The sequence below is a fragment of the Sciurus carolinensis genome, chromosome 11 (assembly GCF_902686445.1).
Source record: "Sciurus carolinensis chromosome 11, mSciCar1.2, whole genome shotgun sequence".
Classification (NCBI taxonomy): Eukaryota; Metazoa; Chordata; class Mammalia; order Rodentia; family Sciuridae; genus Sciurus; species Sciurus carolinensis.
In genome coordinates this window covers 53,013,979-53,029,775 of record NC_062223.1, presented here as the reverse complement: position 1 = coordinate 53,029,775, position 15,797 = coordinate 53,013,979, and the positions used below count along the sequence as shown (strand labels likewise).

Genomic DNA, 15,797 nt, shown 5'->3' with positions numbered 1-15,797 from the left:
GATTAAAGAAGGTACTCTTTACAGTCATATCTTAATTGTTTTCTATCAGCCACTTAGAAATGCCCTAGTATGTTACCAATTATAACTTAAAAGGGCATTAAGCTATTATAGGACCATTAGCTATTAGCACATTTTAGAGTCTAGTATTAAATAAAGGTTCACTGACCTTTGGTTAGGTTTCTAGGTTTTAACACTGTATTAGAGTCCTATTTTTCTTAGTTCATTTTTACATAAAGGAAGTCTGCTATTAAGGCCTGGGTGAAAACAAATTCAGTCCTTTGGTATCTACTAACTACTTATAAGCATAATGCCAAGAAGGAAAATTCTGATATGGATTCTGTTATAGGTATATATGAGATGTGTCCCAAAAGCTCATTTGTGAGACAAAAGAGTTTAGAGGTGAAATGATTGGGTTAAGAGAGCTTTAATCAGTGCATTAATCACTATAGAGATTACCTGAGTGGTAACTGTAGGCAGGTAGAGTGTGACTGGAGGAGGTGGATCATTGGGAGTGTGTCTTTGAAGTACTTATTTTGTGAGCTGGGCTTAGTCTCTTTCTACTTCCTGGTGCCATGTCCTGAGCTCTTTCCTTTGCCACTCTTCTATCATGATGCTTGCCTCCCCTCTGTCCCAAACCAATGGAGTCAGCCATCTGCAGATTGAGACCTCTGAAACTGTGAGTCCCCAAATAAATTTTTCTTCCTCTAATAGTTTTGTTAGTTCTTTTGGTCACAGTAGCAAAAATGTTGAATAAAATAGGTTCTTTCATGGAGTTTCAGTCAGAGAGTGATAAGTACTGTAAAAGTAAGAGACAGGAGCAGCTGGGGCTGGATTTGATTACCTAATTTTGAGAACAAATTACCTCAGAACGTGATCATGAAATCCATGAATACATGGATTTAATGTATTCATCATCATGAAATCCATGTATCTGTAATTTAGAAAGGGCTAGTAGACTAAGCAGTTCCAATTGGGGATCTCTTTTGAAGGTTTAACCAGATAGTGGTTGAGGTTAGAAAAACAAGATGTTGAAGAAACTAGGGTTGGGACAAGTATTGTTCTCCTTTCATGTAGTTTTTGAATGAGAATTTGGGCTTACACACAGTAGGGTAGGTGCAGGCTCTTTTTGTCAATGTTGAAGCCTGCAAGAGCAAATATTGCAAAGAATGAGACTGAACTTTTTGTTTATTTATTTGTTTTGGTACAACTGGTGATTGAACCCAGGGGTGCTTAACCACTGAGCAACATCCCTCAGTCCATTTTTTATATTTTATTTAAAGATAGGTTCTCATCGATTTGTTCAATACCTTTCTAAGTTGCTGAGATTGGCTTTGAACTTGTGATCTTCCTGGTTCAACCTTCTGAGCTGCTGGGATTATAGGCATTCTGGGATTACAGATATGAGCCACTGCACCTGGTGAGGCTGAATCATTTTCAATCTGCCCTCCTGCCTATAAGCAAGTCATAAGACCACTCATATTCAAGAGATCATTTCTCCATGAAGTGAAAAGTTTCTAGAATCTAAAGTGGAAACAGATGATACTTTGAGAAATGCAGTCACAATCCATCCTTCGGTCACCACAAGTCAAGTTCTTTTAATGTGAAATATATATTAATACACGCTCAAAAACCTGCCCTAAAAGTCTTATACCATTATAGTCTAAGTTTCAAGCTCATGGCCCAAAATTTTTCTCTTCTAAATTAGGTCAAAATATAAAACAGCTTTGTTGAATGTAGTGCCCATTTTCCATGTCTGTCTGCATCTCCATCTGTGTCTTGGTGTTCTCCTCTTACTATTTTTATACTTATAACCTGTGAATGAGGGAAGCATATGATTTACTCCTTCAATACCCAGCTCACAATGGAGATGCTGGAACAGAAGTAAGAAAACTTTGCTATTTTCATTCAAAATAGAAAAATAAGGATGCATAGCAGCCACTGATCCACACCATTCTGTACTCTAAATCTGTAGCCAGAGATTTGGTTAGGGTTCACATCAACTCCCTGTGAATTGTTTTTCAGGTCTTCTGGTTTCATTTTCTGAACTCCTGATTCTGTCTCCTTGAGATCATAACTGTAGAAGTAGCTTGGGTTTGCAATGGAGAAAACTTATCCACCAGCTTCCTGAACATAAAATATTGGGAGTTCAAAAGGCTTAATACTATCTTTCTCTTAGTAAAAACTAATATAATTCACTTTTACCTTTTTTTATCAGTAGAAAATTTATTTCATAAGACAAAAACTCTAACAACAAACATCTGAAATTAAGTACTTCTTCTCAGGCTCTCCATAAGGCTGTTGCCCTTAAATAAGTCTTGATAGCCTTACTAACGGATAGGATCCATCAGGCACAACTTTGAGATCCTATGGAGGTCATTTTTCTCTCTGAGTACTCAAGTGCAGTCTGTGGTGGTCCCCGTAAGACCATGTCAAATTGCAAATGGACCATTTCCTGATATAATGGTAGATCTGAATAGGTGCAGTGGAGAATGTGTCTCATAAACCTTAAATAATTTTCATCTAGTCCTTTATAGGAAAATTGATGATCCTTAATCTAGGACATAGAGTTATATATATTTTCTATTTTTCACATTGCTGTCGTGATACTTTTACTGAGCAATCTGCCATTACATATCAAAGGTTTTCTTTCCTCCAGTACCAGCTACCTTTTCTTGAGATCTAATTGTCAGCCACCTCCAGTCCCATCAGTTTTTCATAAATGGTCTTTGCAAACTTCTTCCATCTTCTTTCTGTTGCTCTATCTCAAAGTCAATAACAAATGATTGGGAAGCTCTGTTGTACGAGAACCCACTCCAGAACCAAAAATTGCTGCAATTATCTTTGCTAGAATAAAATTACACAAAAATTTGGAAACTTAAAGCAACAAGAAATATTTTGTTATTTCTCAAAATTTCTGTAAATTGGAAATTAAGGGTGGGCTTACTGGGTGGTCTTGTCTTTCAGGCATCTCATGTGATTACAGTCAAATGGGGGCAGAGCTAGAACAGTGGGATTATCCAGCCATCTGTCCATATAACTTCCCTCATGTAATACTATGCCTTCTCCCTGTAGTGTCCCCATATGGCCACATTTCAGTCTTAGACTCTGGCAAAATCAATGCAATTTAAATGTTGTTTTAGTCAGCATTTTTGCACCATGACCAAGAGACCCAGTAAGAACAATTATCAAGGAGGAAAAGTTTATTTTGGCGTTCACATTTCAGAGGTCTCAGTTCACAGACAGCTGATTCCATTCCTTGGAGTGTGAGGAGAGGCAGAACACCGTTAATGGAAGTGTGTGCTGGAGGAAAGCGGCTAGGATCATGGCACCAGGAAGCAGAGAGAGAGTTCTGCTCAACAAAGACAAAATATAAACCCCAAAGGCATACCCGCAAAAGCCCACCTCCTCTAGCCACACCCCAACCGCCTACAGATACCACTCAGTTAATCCCTATCAGGGGTTTAATTCACAAACTGGGTTAAGGGCAAATCATTTCACCTTTAAATCTTCTTTCATTGTCTTATATATGAGCTTTTGGGGGACATCTCACATCTAAACTATAACAAATGTTTACTCTGAAACTGAGGATTGAAGAAATGACTATGAAGTAAATGAATTGCAATCTATAACACCTTTTCTGAGAGAGCTCAGAAATCACATAGAAATCACACTTCTGCTATATTCTACATCTAACAAGTGAATTATGAGCTGTTCAGATTCAAGAGGAGGGAACATAAATGACATATTTTGATGAGGGGTGGACAGATGGAAAATGTGACACCCTTTGTACCATACTGTTTAACATTCAAAGTTGAATAGAAAAGCAGAATTTCCATCTACAAATGAGGTTCTTGGGGCTCTCCTTTTTATTCCCTGTCGGGGTACCCGGGACCCCTGGCCCTAGGTGTGGCTAAGATGGCGCCTGGCAGTGAGCCAGAGCAGTTAACTTTTGCACAAACATCTGACATCATTTTAAGGAAGTCTTTATGACTGGTTCTCTGGTCTCATGCACAACGCATGATCTCGGTATGCCCTGCTTGGCTCTCTGTATCTGTCCACGCTTTTCCCTCGTGTGCTCTCCTTTGATTGGTGGTTTTACCTATATAAGGTCTGTAACTTCCCTGCTGAGGAAGGAGGATAAGAAAAAGAAACAAGAGAAGCAGAAGGACAGCGCGCAATAAAGCATTGAAACTGAACCAGTGTGTCGTGTCTCTCTCTGCGGGCAGAGGGAACGCGACAATTCCCCCAATCTCATATTTAAATATTTTAACACCAAAGTGTATATAGTTGGTAAAGTGTAAGAATTGTATGATTGCTGTTGGTCTAATATTAATTTTGCTTTCAGGGCCTACTTTCCACTTTTAATTGAAATTGTCATTCTTGGAATATCAAAAACTGATTAGGCCACAAAGGGAAAGTAGTGGAATGGTGTTTCTTCCAATAAAGTGTAATTCATATATACCTTATTGAGACATAAAAAACAATTATAAGGAAAGCTAATCTTTCTAATCAAGAAAACTGTAGGACTTCATATAAATCAGTGCTAAATGATAGACGTATTAGTCTAAGAACTCGGCTCATCTAAATTAAAAGTGTAAAAGTGATGGTTTTCATTGTTTGTGGACCTTAAAATTCCACACGACATAAAAAAGGCTTATAATAAGCATTTACTAAGTGACATTATGCATGAAAATTATTTAACACAGTATCAGGAATGCAGAAATCTACCATATAAAAGATGACAAAAATTATAATTATTAGTAATAACAGCAGTAAACACAGTAGCAGGAAAGCAGAAGTAATAGCAATAGTGAAGAGAATAAATGACATTTGAATATATTAGTATATACACAATATAAATTTTTGGACAAATTTAGAGCATATCTCAAATATCACAATAATATACTTTATTCAGTATTAATGTTAAAAAAATTTTAGTTTTAGATGAACACAATGCTTTATTTATTTTTATGTGCTGCTGAGGATTGAACTCAGTGCCTCATACATGCTAGGCAAGTGCTGTATCACTGAGCCACAACCTCAGCTCTCCAATATTAACTTTTAACAATTGTTTTATGCCAACATAAATGTCATAACACAGAAGCAATTTCTGCTCTTTTTCCATTTTGACTTGTATTTAAGCTATTTTATCCAAATCTTTTGTTTTATCAAACAAAATTTGAAACAGAGTGTATTTTGGGAATGAGATTTCTTTGGGATCTTCAAAATTTTGGGATAACAGAATAACAGTGTTATTTCACAATGCAAACACTCAATATTTACATCATATACTTATTATTGCTGTTCCGGGAGGAGCACATCTGCAATCTCAGCAACTCAGGAGGAGAATGAGTCAGATTCAGGAGGATTGCAAGTTTAAGGCCAGTCTCAGAGACTTAGTGAGGACTCAAGCAATCTAGACCAAGTCCTGTCTATCCAATTTGGTGAACCTACACTCCTACTTCCCACCTATTGTGGGTCAGCATCCAAATATCAGAGAGAACATTCTCCTTCGATTTTGTTGGGATTGGCTTGTTTCACTTAGCATGATAATCTCCATTTCCCTCCATTTACTTGCAAATGTTTAATTTCATTCTTCTTTATGGCTGAGTAATATTCCATTGTGTGTCTGTACCTCATTTTTTTTATTCATCCATCTATTGAAGGGCTCCTTTGTTGGTTCCATAGCTTAGCTATTGTGAATTGAACAGCTATGAACATTGATGTGTTCATGTCACTATAGTATGCTGATTTTTAAGTCCTCTGGGTACATGCAGAGGAGTAGGATAGCTGGGTCAAATGGTGGTTCCATTCCAAGTTTTTCTGAGGAATCTACATACTGCTTTCCAGAGTGGTTGCACCAATTTGGAGTCCCACCAGCAATGTATGGGTGTATCTTTTCACATCGTCAACAACATTTATTGTTACTTTTATTGTTGATAATTGCCATTTTGACTGCAGAGAGATGAAACTTCAGTGTAATAAAACTATATTTAAATATCTATTGATTGTTGTTGTTGTCTATTCAAAATACATATTTGTACACCTTCAGACAGATAATATTACTGGCCTTAAAAATCTACAAGAATTTTCTGATTGAATGCAGTACTGAAATTTTAAAATGTATGTATTTCAAAGAGAATAATAACCAAAGAAGGAATATTTTTATGCCTTTCCAAAAAAGAACTAAATGGTTTAAACGTGCTTGTTTTTCAAAGAAGGAATCTGGTATGATTGCTCTAAAGCAGGACAGAACTCTTATGTTCAACACTTTAGAACAGTACTGAAAGGCAGATTAGAGATAGTTAATTTAAATCATGACTATTTTTTTAAAAATTCAGTTTAGTAAGTGAAGTAATGTTCATGAATTATTAAATTTTAAAACATTAAAAATGATAATGAAATATGGAAGAAATTAATGAAGAAAAGAATCTTTCATTATATCCAGCTCCTGTAATGCCAAACCTAGTTGATAATTACAATGCCAAGCTGTTTTTATAAAATATGATTTCTCTCAAATGTTAGGAGTAAACATATAAAAATTCACTAAAACTGAGAATTTGAAATACTATTTCCCAACAATAATGATTATCAAAATAAGTCTAGTAAAAATGACTGGATGCAATCTCTTCAGGTTAATTCATTAACTAATTAATGACTGGATGCAAAGTAGATGTCAGCCAGGGAGAGAAATGCAGCAACTTGTTTGTTCATCCCAGATAGGGTCATAAATATCAGAGAGTATAAATAATAGAGATTTAAGGAAGCAGTCCTTATGGAAAGCTGTATAATAAATAAACCTCACAATGTCTCAAAGTTCCATTTGTGTCTAGTTTTATTCGTGTACACTGGCTACTTTTTTTCTACAGCATATAGTGTGCTACATTCTCTGGATAAAAGAAAAATAGGATATAGGGCTGATCTCTCACAGCAAATAATGTAACACTCTAGGACACATTGTCCAAATTGTGTATGGAGCCTGGACTAGAACATGTAATAACATGACTTCCAACCATGGTTTAGACCAAATTAAGAGTCAACACATAAATAAATATTAAATCATACATTGAACTATTGGCTTAATATCATTTTCTGTGAAGTTTGGCTTGGTAAAACTGTAGCTTATTTAGGTGGTATCGAAAAGAAATTTAGTCACTACATTACAAAATGTAAACAATTACCCAATTGTTTTATTGCAACAATAATGACCTTTCGTTTTTGACCAAAAATGTGATAACTTATTCTTTCTCTCTGATCATATCTTCCATTCCAATAATTTACAAATTTTAATATGTATATGCATTACCTAGGGGATTTTACATATTCTAATTCAGAAGATCTCAGGTGTGATGTGAGATCCTGTGAATTTAATAGCCTTTTAACTGATACTAGTTGCTGATGGTCCACAGACCACATTTTGAATAGTAAACTTTTATACATCTCTTCCATAGTACCCATCTTATTCTAATGGATATTATGTATTTTCATGATTGCTGCAAATATCATTTTTAATTTCAGATTGTAACTGAATGTCTGACATAATACATGCCTAATAAGCATTCATTGAATAGGAAAATAAATGAATGACTGTGCTCTGCACATTACTTTTTTTACATCAAATGATAATAATTTTGACTATTCTAATTTTCTAAAGTGAGCCACCACTAGTTAACTAAACTTAGGTTTCAATATTCCACTCCCCCCCCTTTTTTTGTACATCTCCATCTTTCAAATGATGCTTTAATACTAGGCAGCAAAAAGTAATTTAAGTCCCATCTGTTATCACATTTTCCAAAACCACCTTGGGAAGATGTATAAGAACTGTCACTTTTAATTAGAATTATATTTTATGGTACTTTTAAAAGTAGATTTTTATCAGAGACACCCATTTCCTTTGAATTGTGATTGAAAGTACAGCAAACATTTTTTTCTGGAACACCTTGGTACTCAGCCAGTTCACAGACAAAGTAGAATAATGACTGATATTTTGCATCTCTGGAAATGTCTGTCCCCACTCCTCCCTCTTTCCATTCATTCTTTATCATAGATTATAGCTAATTAACTTCAGTGAATATTTAAAAAAATGAAGGTTTTTCAGATTACTCCCAAATTCAATTTTTCTCATTTTTTTGATAAGAGAATCATTGAGAGAGGTCTTTGGCTCATGGCACAGGGCTTATTACATACTGCTACGTGGAGTTTATTCTCTCAAATATATTGTGAACTGTGACATTCACTTAAAGTGCTTTCCAGAAAATCCTGTCATGGTCATATCGGTGCCTCCCAGTTCCCCCATCTGTTTACAAAATTGTCATAATAGAAGAGCTCTTTCAAAGATAATTTTGCTACTGCTGAGATTTTAACATATTTTAGATAAAATTTACTTGTGTGTAATTTAAAATTTCTTATTCTATTCTTCAGCATATAATGGAGAACAAATATATTCAAATATTCCTCTGAAAATAACTTTTCCATTTTTATGGAGGGGTATGAAAAGTTGAAGAATCTTCTAAGATAACTTTTTGTTCCGATGACATATTTTGTTATAAACAAATTATCTTTCAAGTTACTCACTCAATTGTAAAAGCAACTTCCTTTTTTGCTTATTCTCTCCCCATATAAGAGCAGACACAACAGATAAATGATAGCTCCCAATAGAATTTTGTATATATATATATATATATATATATATATATATATATATACATACATACTAAGGATTTTTACAGCACATCTCCAAAAGTTTCTGGTTTTCTTATTCTTTAAGCCTTTAAATAAAAATCTCTGCAAAGGAGATTCTCATAATAAATACATCTGTTTGTCATTCAGAGTATGAACTATGTCCCTAGTGGCTGAAAATAGTACTTATTCATTCTGCATAGCCAAGGGGTATGAAGAACCAGAGCTATAAGCATGATATTGACAAAATCCACTAGTTGCACCTAGTGGAGTTAAAGAAGGTCAAGCATTAAGCTGTAGAGATTATCATTCCTGCCATTGATTCCTTTTCATGAACCTCATTAGTACTTCACTTTTATACACAAAGTCTCTCATTTTTATGCAAACAAACTTGCACCATCTGTTCTGTTTAGTCCTGGAGTGGATTTTTTACTCTCTTTCAATGGACTAATGGATAAAATTAAGCTTCTCATACATCTAGACTGGTCAATAATAATCTTGTATTTAAGTACTTTATGTCAAACAAAAAGTGAACAAAGCTTGATTTTAATCATGCTATCCATCATAGGATATATAAGGAATAAATGTTCTTTTCAGACATTATTAGACTTTGATTCCCTCATTTGTACCTGGAACGACAGAAAAGGGAAACATAATCTATATGCTGGGGGTCCCGCCACAGAATGAATGAAGAGAGAAGACAATTTTGATTGGTAGCCTCAGGAAAGATCATACTATACTCAAAGAACAGAAGGAGGAATGGAGGCCATGATGGTTTAGGACTATTGGGTATATATCGTTAGCCTATAAGGATGGTGACTCCTGGAAATATTTTAAAAGACCTCCATTAGGTAGCAGAATGAAGAGAAGAGGAAATTATTGCAAAGGTAAAGTACCAGAGACAGTGAAGAGAGAGGACAGTTAATGAGCTTAGCTACCCTAATCAGTTCACCATGTGTATGTGAGTCAGACTGTTGCACATCCCTACAATTAAAAAAACAATAAAAAACAAAAGCATCAGAAGCTAAACTGGTTGCTTGTGAATGAACAATGTCAGGGGAAAATATTAAAACAGGGAATATGGTATAATTAACAAAAATAGCAAGGAAATAAGTGGAGAAAACCACAGTATTCTTCTCAAGATTGCTTGTTCATAGTCAAGAATTTAAATTACTTCACACTCTTGCAGCAAGCACTGGTAGACTCTAAATGACACTATTGCTATAGATTCTGGTTGAGCAGACACTACATAAAGTCAGCTGAAATGAGGAAGCTGTATTGAGTTCTTGTGTACATTAATTTTTGAACATTCCTTAATTCAATATTATATGAAAGTTTAGACATAATCTACTGAGATTCTAAGCATTATATGTTATGTCAGCTACCATTGTCATGATGAAAACAACTTTGATCTCTCAATCCTAGCTCCTCATCTTCAATACTTAACCCCCCCCATTACTCTTTCCTATCTATAGATGAACTGAGAATTCAAGCAAAACCACAGGTTGTGTTGAATCTAAATTATCCCCAGCATAGTTATCTGCTATCTACCTTCTCATTTGAAAGAAAATATTTTTTTTTGTAAAAGAACAATATCAGAAGCCATTCCCTATAGTAATTCATTAATTCTTAGTAGTAATTATATAATTTTCAATTACATAAATGGATCTTGAATAGGATATGTTTGGAGAACAGTGGATTACAAATACCTAAATTGTTATGGTCTTTTACAACACTAAAACAATTAAAATTTAATTTAAAAAATTACATTGAAATAAGAGTGCAGTTTCATCTGCATAATCCAAACTAACCAAATGCAGCTATTTGTAAAATTTTGTGGGAGAATTGATAGGAATAATATGTGTAAAATGAAATTTAGGAATCCTTTCCTACCTTGTGACTACAAAACAAAAGTACCTAGTTACATAGCTCACTAAAGTTCTCATACAACATGAACAAAGAGATCAACAATATATACATCCAGTGATAGAAGAATTAGATTCAAATAAAGAGTAGTCCTAAATGATCATTTTTCAATAAGATCAAATGATTGCACAGGTGGTTTCAACTAAGGAAATATTGATATTATATTCTTGAACATTCACACATAAAAACATTAACATAGAATATGAACTATCCAGGCAATTGAAATTTGACTTGCTGTGATGTAGTATAGCTGGATAAAGGTGAGGGTGGATTTGAAAACGAGCAGCATTTGACCAGCACAGCATGTTTTCTAGTGGAATTGTACATTTCACAAGTTAGTGCTCAGGATCAAAAGGGAAGTGGTAGAAACCCTGAAACCCTTTCTAATACTGTTTCTATTATCTGATAGCAAAGATCCTTTTTAGATACTAAAGCAATATGATTTTTCGAGTACATGATATTGTATACTGTTTAACATAAGGTGTCTTTGTAATGTCTTTTGCTTTATAAGTGATATGACCTGATAGAGAAGACATGTATCAGAAATCTAAAAGATGTGTGATTTTTTTAACATGAATTTTTCTGATGATTACATTCTGCAATTTTCTATCCTCACACAAACTTGCTAGTGTCTTTTATAGGACTCTTAAGGATATGTAGACAAATAATACATAAATTGTCAGAAATTAAAACTTACTGAAGTCTTTTTATTTATTTATTTATTTATTTATTTATTTATTATTGACAGTACTAAGGATGAACCCAGGGTGGTGTGCATGCCAGGCAAGCACTCTACCACTGGACTGACTATACCCCTAGTCTTTGTTGATTTGTTCAGCAATCTGATGACAAAGCATGTTGCTATAACTAAATGATCAATAAATGAGGGCTTCACTACAGGACACTAAACTCTAAGTGTCTCTACAAAACCACAATTCAAAAAAAAGAATTCCCTCCAAAGAAAAATAAGAGATCTCTGCAGGTCTACATTATTATTGAGTCTCCACTTACCTTGAAGAGAGTACAAATAAGCATACCCAGGGTTGCTAGCAGCTTTCCTCCTGTTGATCTCTTTGGGGAAATGCATCCTTCTCGAAAGTGTATCTCAGTTTGTATTTTCCCTCTTAACTTACTGATTCATCACTGTACTAGGTGTCTCAGTCATGTCATCACATTTCCTAATTTTATGTTTTCAAGAAAAATATAGCACTGATGGGATAGAAATGGGATCACCTCATTTGCAAACAATGAAGTGATGATTAAAATGTAAAATGAATTTTCTAAGGTCCAAGTTCATAGAAATTCAACTTATTCTTGAAAGACTTTTCTTGATAGATCATAGTCTTCTGTGTTTTAACAGTTTTTCCCCCTCTGACTGCTTTAATTAATAATATTTTCATGAAAACTGTAGTTTCTTGTAACAAATAAATTCTGAAATGTATATATGTATATATATATATATATATATATATATAAAACATACAAGTAACTATATCTATCATCTATACATTTATCTTGGTTGCATCTTATTGTATTTTACTGTCTTTTAGTTTCCTTTTTAATTTTTATTAAGTATTTTATAACTATAATTACTCTTCCCTTGTGCATTATCTCCAAAGACTTCCAATTTTCTTTGTGACACAATTCTATAAATTATTTCATAGACTGTTTAAGAAATACCATACAAATATTTCTGTATTTAATCCAAAATTCATGCTTCTTTGTCTATAATAGATGTGTCTATACCTTGATCAACAGAAAAATGATTTCTTATAAACTGTTTTAATGAAGAAAAGTCATTCATTCCAAAGTTTTCTACTTACATGTCTCACTGGAAAAGAAGTGAAAAGCTTAATAAGAAATATGGCAATATATTTCTAAAAGGCATAAATTCACCTACTAGAACTGCAGTCCACATACTCAAAAGAAGTAATTACTATTTTCATGAGTAAACCAGAAACTCTGTGATTCATAAATGCAGTTGCTATGATTTATTCAGTTTCCAAATGGCTGATCAATTATGGATATGCTCCTTCACACATGCACTATGGAAAATATCTTTTACAAGCATCTTTCAGCAAAAGACATACGCACATGACAGCTACCAGCAGATAGCTCTGAAATCTATCAAGATAATAGCCTAATATTTTAAAAGTGTATTCTGCCTGTGCTGAATAAACACAGTATAAAGGTCAATTTTTAGATACTGAGGCACAGAATATTCAGCGAAACATTTACAAGTTTGACCTTTCAGTGAAATGTATGTTCACGTGACCATGCCATAAAAAGCTCAAATAAATTTCAAACATTTTCTAATCACTTTGCAATCCTTAAATTCTTAGTACACTGTCACATGAAAGGTTGGTGTTACTTCTTAAGTCTGTGCCTCTATCTAATGTTGTGAGAAAATGTTGCTTCTCGAATTTTTCAGCATTTCCAGTTTCTACAAACTGATAATGCAGTAATGTGCGAGGTGGTGAAAATAACACTTAGGATCAGTTACAGCTCAAATTTTTCTCCTTCTGAATGATGGTAGAAGTCCCACAATTTCCTGGATTTATCTCTTGTTAATACTCCAAAGGGAGAGCCAACACATTCAGAAGAACTGAAGAGTTTCCATTGAATATGCTTTTCGGGTTCCTGGGCTGTAATAAACTAGTGCAGGTTCAGAGTTAATACACTCCTGGTTAAAGTAGGAAGGGGAAAGTTGGAGAAGTGTGGCTAAGTATAAAATCTGACAAATGCAACAAAACAAGAAGAGGAAGAAAATCCAGAAGTCAAATGTCAGAAAGATCATTGATTTATGAGTAAATGAAATAGAAGATGCATTATAATAAGAAGATAAATACTTCTGTAAGATAATTCTGTGATCCAAAGAGTCTGTACACTTAAAGAGTTCCTGACACACTGATGTCCACTAAACATTCACCAAGGGAGCCAAATGAGCAACTTTCTGTTGTCAAGTTCCTGCAGTCTGCTGCAATCCTACCTAGTGTCCTTCTGCCTCCCTGCTTTTCCTTATTTTTGAACCACGAGAAATTCTGTTTGAATAGCACGTTTTCATGTCAGAGAAAAGAAATCCATCCCGCGTCTTCACTTATTCATTGTATCTTAAGGAGCCATCATGAATCCCCAAAGCACCCTGAAATCCAAGGACAAAATGGCGATTATCTTCTTAGGTGTATGCTTCACTTTTGCTCTCGCTCACACAATCTGAACACCACCCTAAACCAGATGTACTTCTCCATTACTGTGCAGCCTTTAGATGTGCTACTTATTTCACCTCTTCTGTTCTCATTATGTTAATATTATATTAACTAAATTATATTATATTATATTATATTATATTATATTATATTATATTATATTATATTGGCGTGGGACTTCATCTCCCATGCCTCCTGTGGAAGTGAACTCCGGGGTTGGAGCCTCCGGGGAGCGTGATGTGGCGAGCCACACACAGCTGAGCAATGCACAGGAGGCTGCTGCCCCTGGCCAGTATAGTGGCCCTGGTCGCGGTGCACTGCGGTCGCAGCTGCAGCAGGCTCCGGATGTTCTAAGCCTGCTCCCTGGCCTCAGCACCGGCTTCTTCCTTACCTGGAATGAGTGCAGAGTACAAGTGGACTGGTTTTCTGCTGTCAGACTTTTAAGAAGTTTGCCACAAAAGAGGAGACCTAGGCCTCTTCCAGAAACTGCCAATCTAGATGATTCAGACAAGCAGGAAAATACACATGTACAGGAGTTGCAAGTGAAAGTCACCAAGCGACTTGGGGAGCCCTTCCAGAAGAAGAGCTCAGAGCCCAGCGCAAAGTATGCACCACAGAATGCAGAGTTAGCCCCTGCAGTGGGCAAGGACACGTTTTCTCATATGGGAGAATCTGCCATCCTCTACGCTGATGGTTGCTGCTCCAGTAATGGGTGGAAGAGAGCAAGAGCAGGAGTTGTCTACTGGGGACCAGGCCATCCTTTAAACGTAAGGTTAGACTTCCCAGACAAACCCAAGAGCAGAAATTCAAGCAGTCTGCAAAGCCATTGAACAAGCTAAGACTCAGAACATCAATAAATTTGTTCTATATACAGACAGCATATTTAGTACATATGGGATCACCAACTGGGTCTAAACTGGAAGAAGAACTGGTGGAGGATGAAGGTAGGAGAAGACATGATCAACAAGGAGTTCTTTGTGCAGCTGGAGGAGCTCACTTGCGGCACACACATCCAGTGGATGCATGTCCCTGGTCATTTGGGATTTGTGGAGAATGAAGATGCTGATAGGCTGGCAAGAGAAGGGGCTCAGCAGTCTCAAGACTGAGCAGAGTCACTAGAGTACTCAGGAGAAGACAAGCAGTGACTCTTGTTGCCGTCATTCCCTGGTGTGAACAGCATGGACTGTCACACAGCATGGACAACTGCAGTAGACAGGCAGACAGCTTTCCAGCTAAGTCAGGAAGGCACTGTGGTGTCCAGTAACATCTTGATAAAAAGTGCTTAAGTGTGTCAAAAAAGTAAAAGTCTTTGAAATCTGATAATTCTGAGATCAGTTTTTTGCTTATTGGGTTTGGTACGTCTTAGTCAGCTTTTTCACTGCTGTGACTAAATGACCAGACCAGAACAACTGTAGAGGATGAAAAGTTTATTTGAGGGCTCACAGTTTCAGAGGTCTTAGTCCATAGAAGTCTGGTTCCTTTCCCCGGGGCCTGAGGTGAGACAGAACATCATGGCAGCAGAGAGAAGCAGCTTGCATCATCAGGAAGCAGAGAGAGAGAGGGAGAGAGCGAGAAAGAGAGAGAGAGAGAATCTCCACTCTCCAGATACAAAATATTTACCCCAAAGTCACACCTCAATTCCAATCTCCTCCAACCCCACCCTACCCTTCAGTTACAACTCAGTTAATCCCTATCAGGGGATTAAATCACCTCTGGACCTTCTTGCATCGTCTCACATGTGAGCTCTTGAGGGACACCTCATATCCAAACCATAACAGTATAATTTCATTTGTGTTTTTGGAGTCTGGCCCAAAGTATTTGGACTTTGATTTTTATAAGGAATCAATAAAACATTGGTTAAAAAATAAGAAAAAAATTTACATATATATTATATAATTATTGCATATATATAAACATATAAGTATATGTATAAATATACATATATATATAATTTACTGCAGTGCAGCAGTACAATGTCTGGCATAT

At 35.6% G+C, this 15,797-nt stretch overlaps 1 pseudogene; it reads left to right on the top strand.

Annotated features, from left to right (window-relative positions):
• The first annotated feature begins 14,075 nt into the window (after positions 1 to 14,075).
• Positions 14,076 to 14,917, top strand: LOC124959463 (ribonuclease H1-like; annotated as a pseudogene).
• The last annotated feature ends 880 nt before the right edge of the window (positions 14,918 to 15,797 follow it).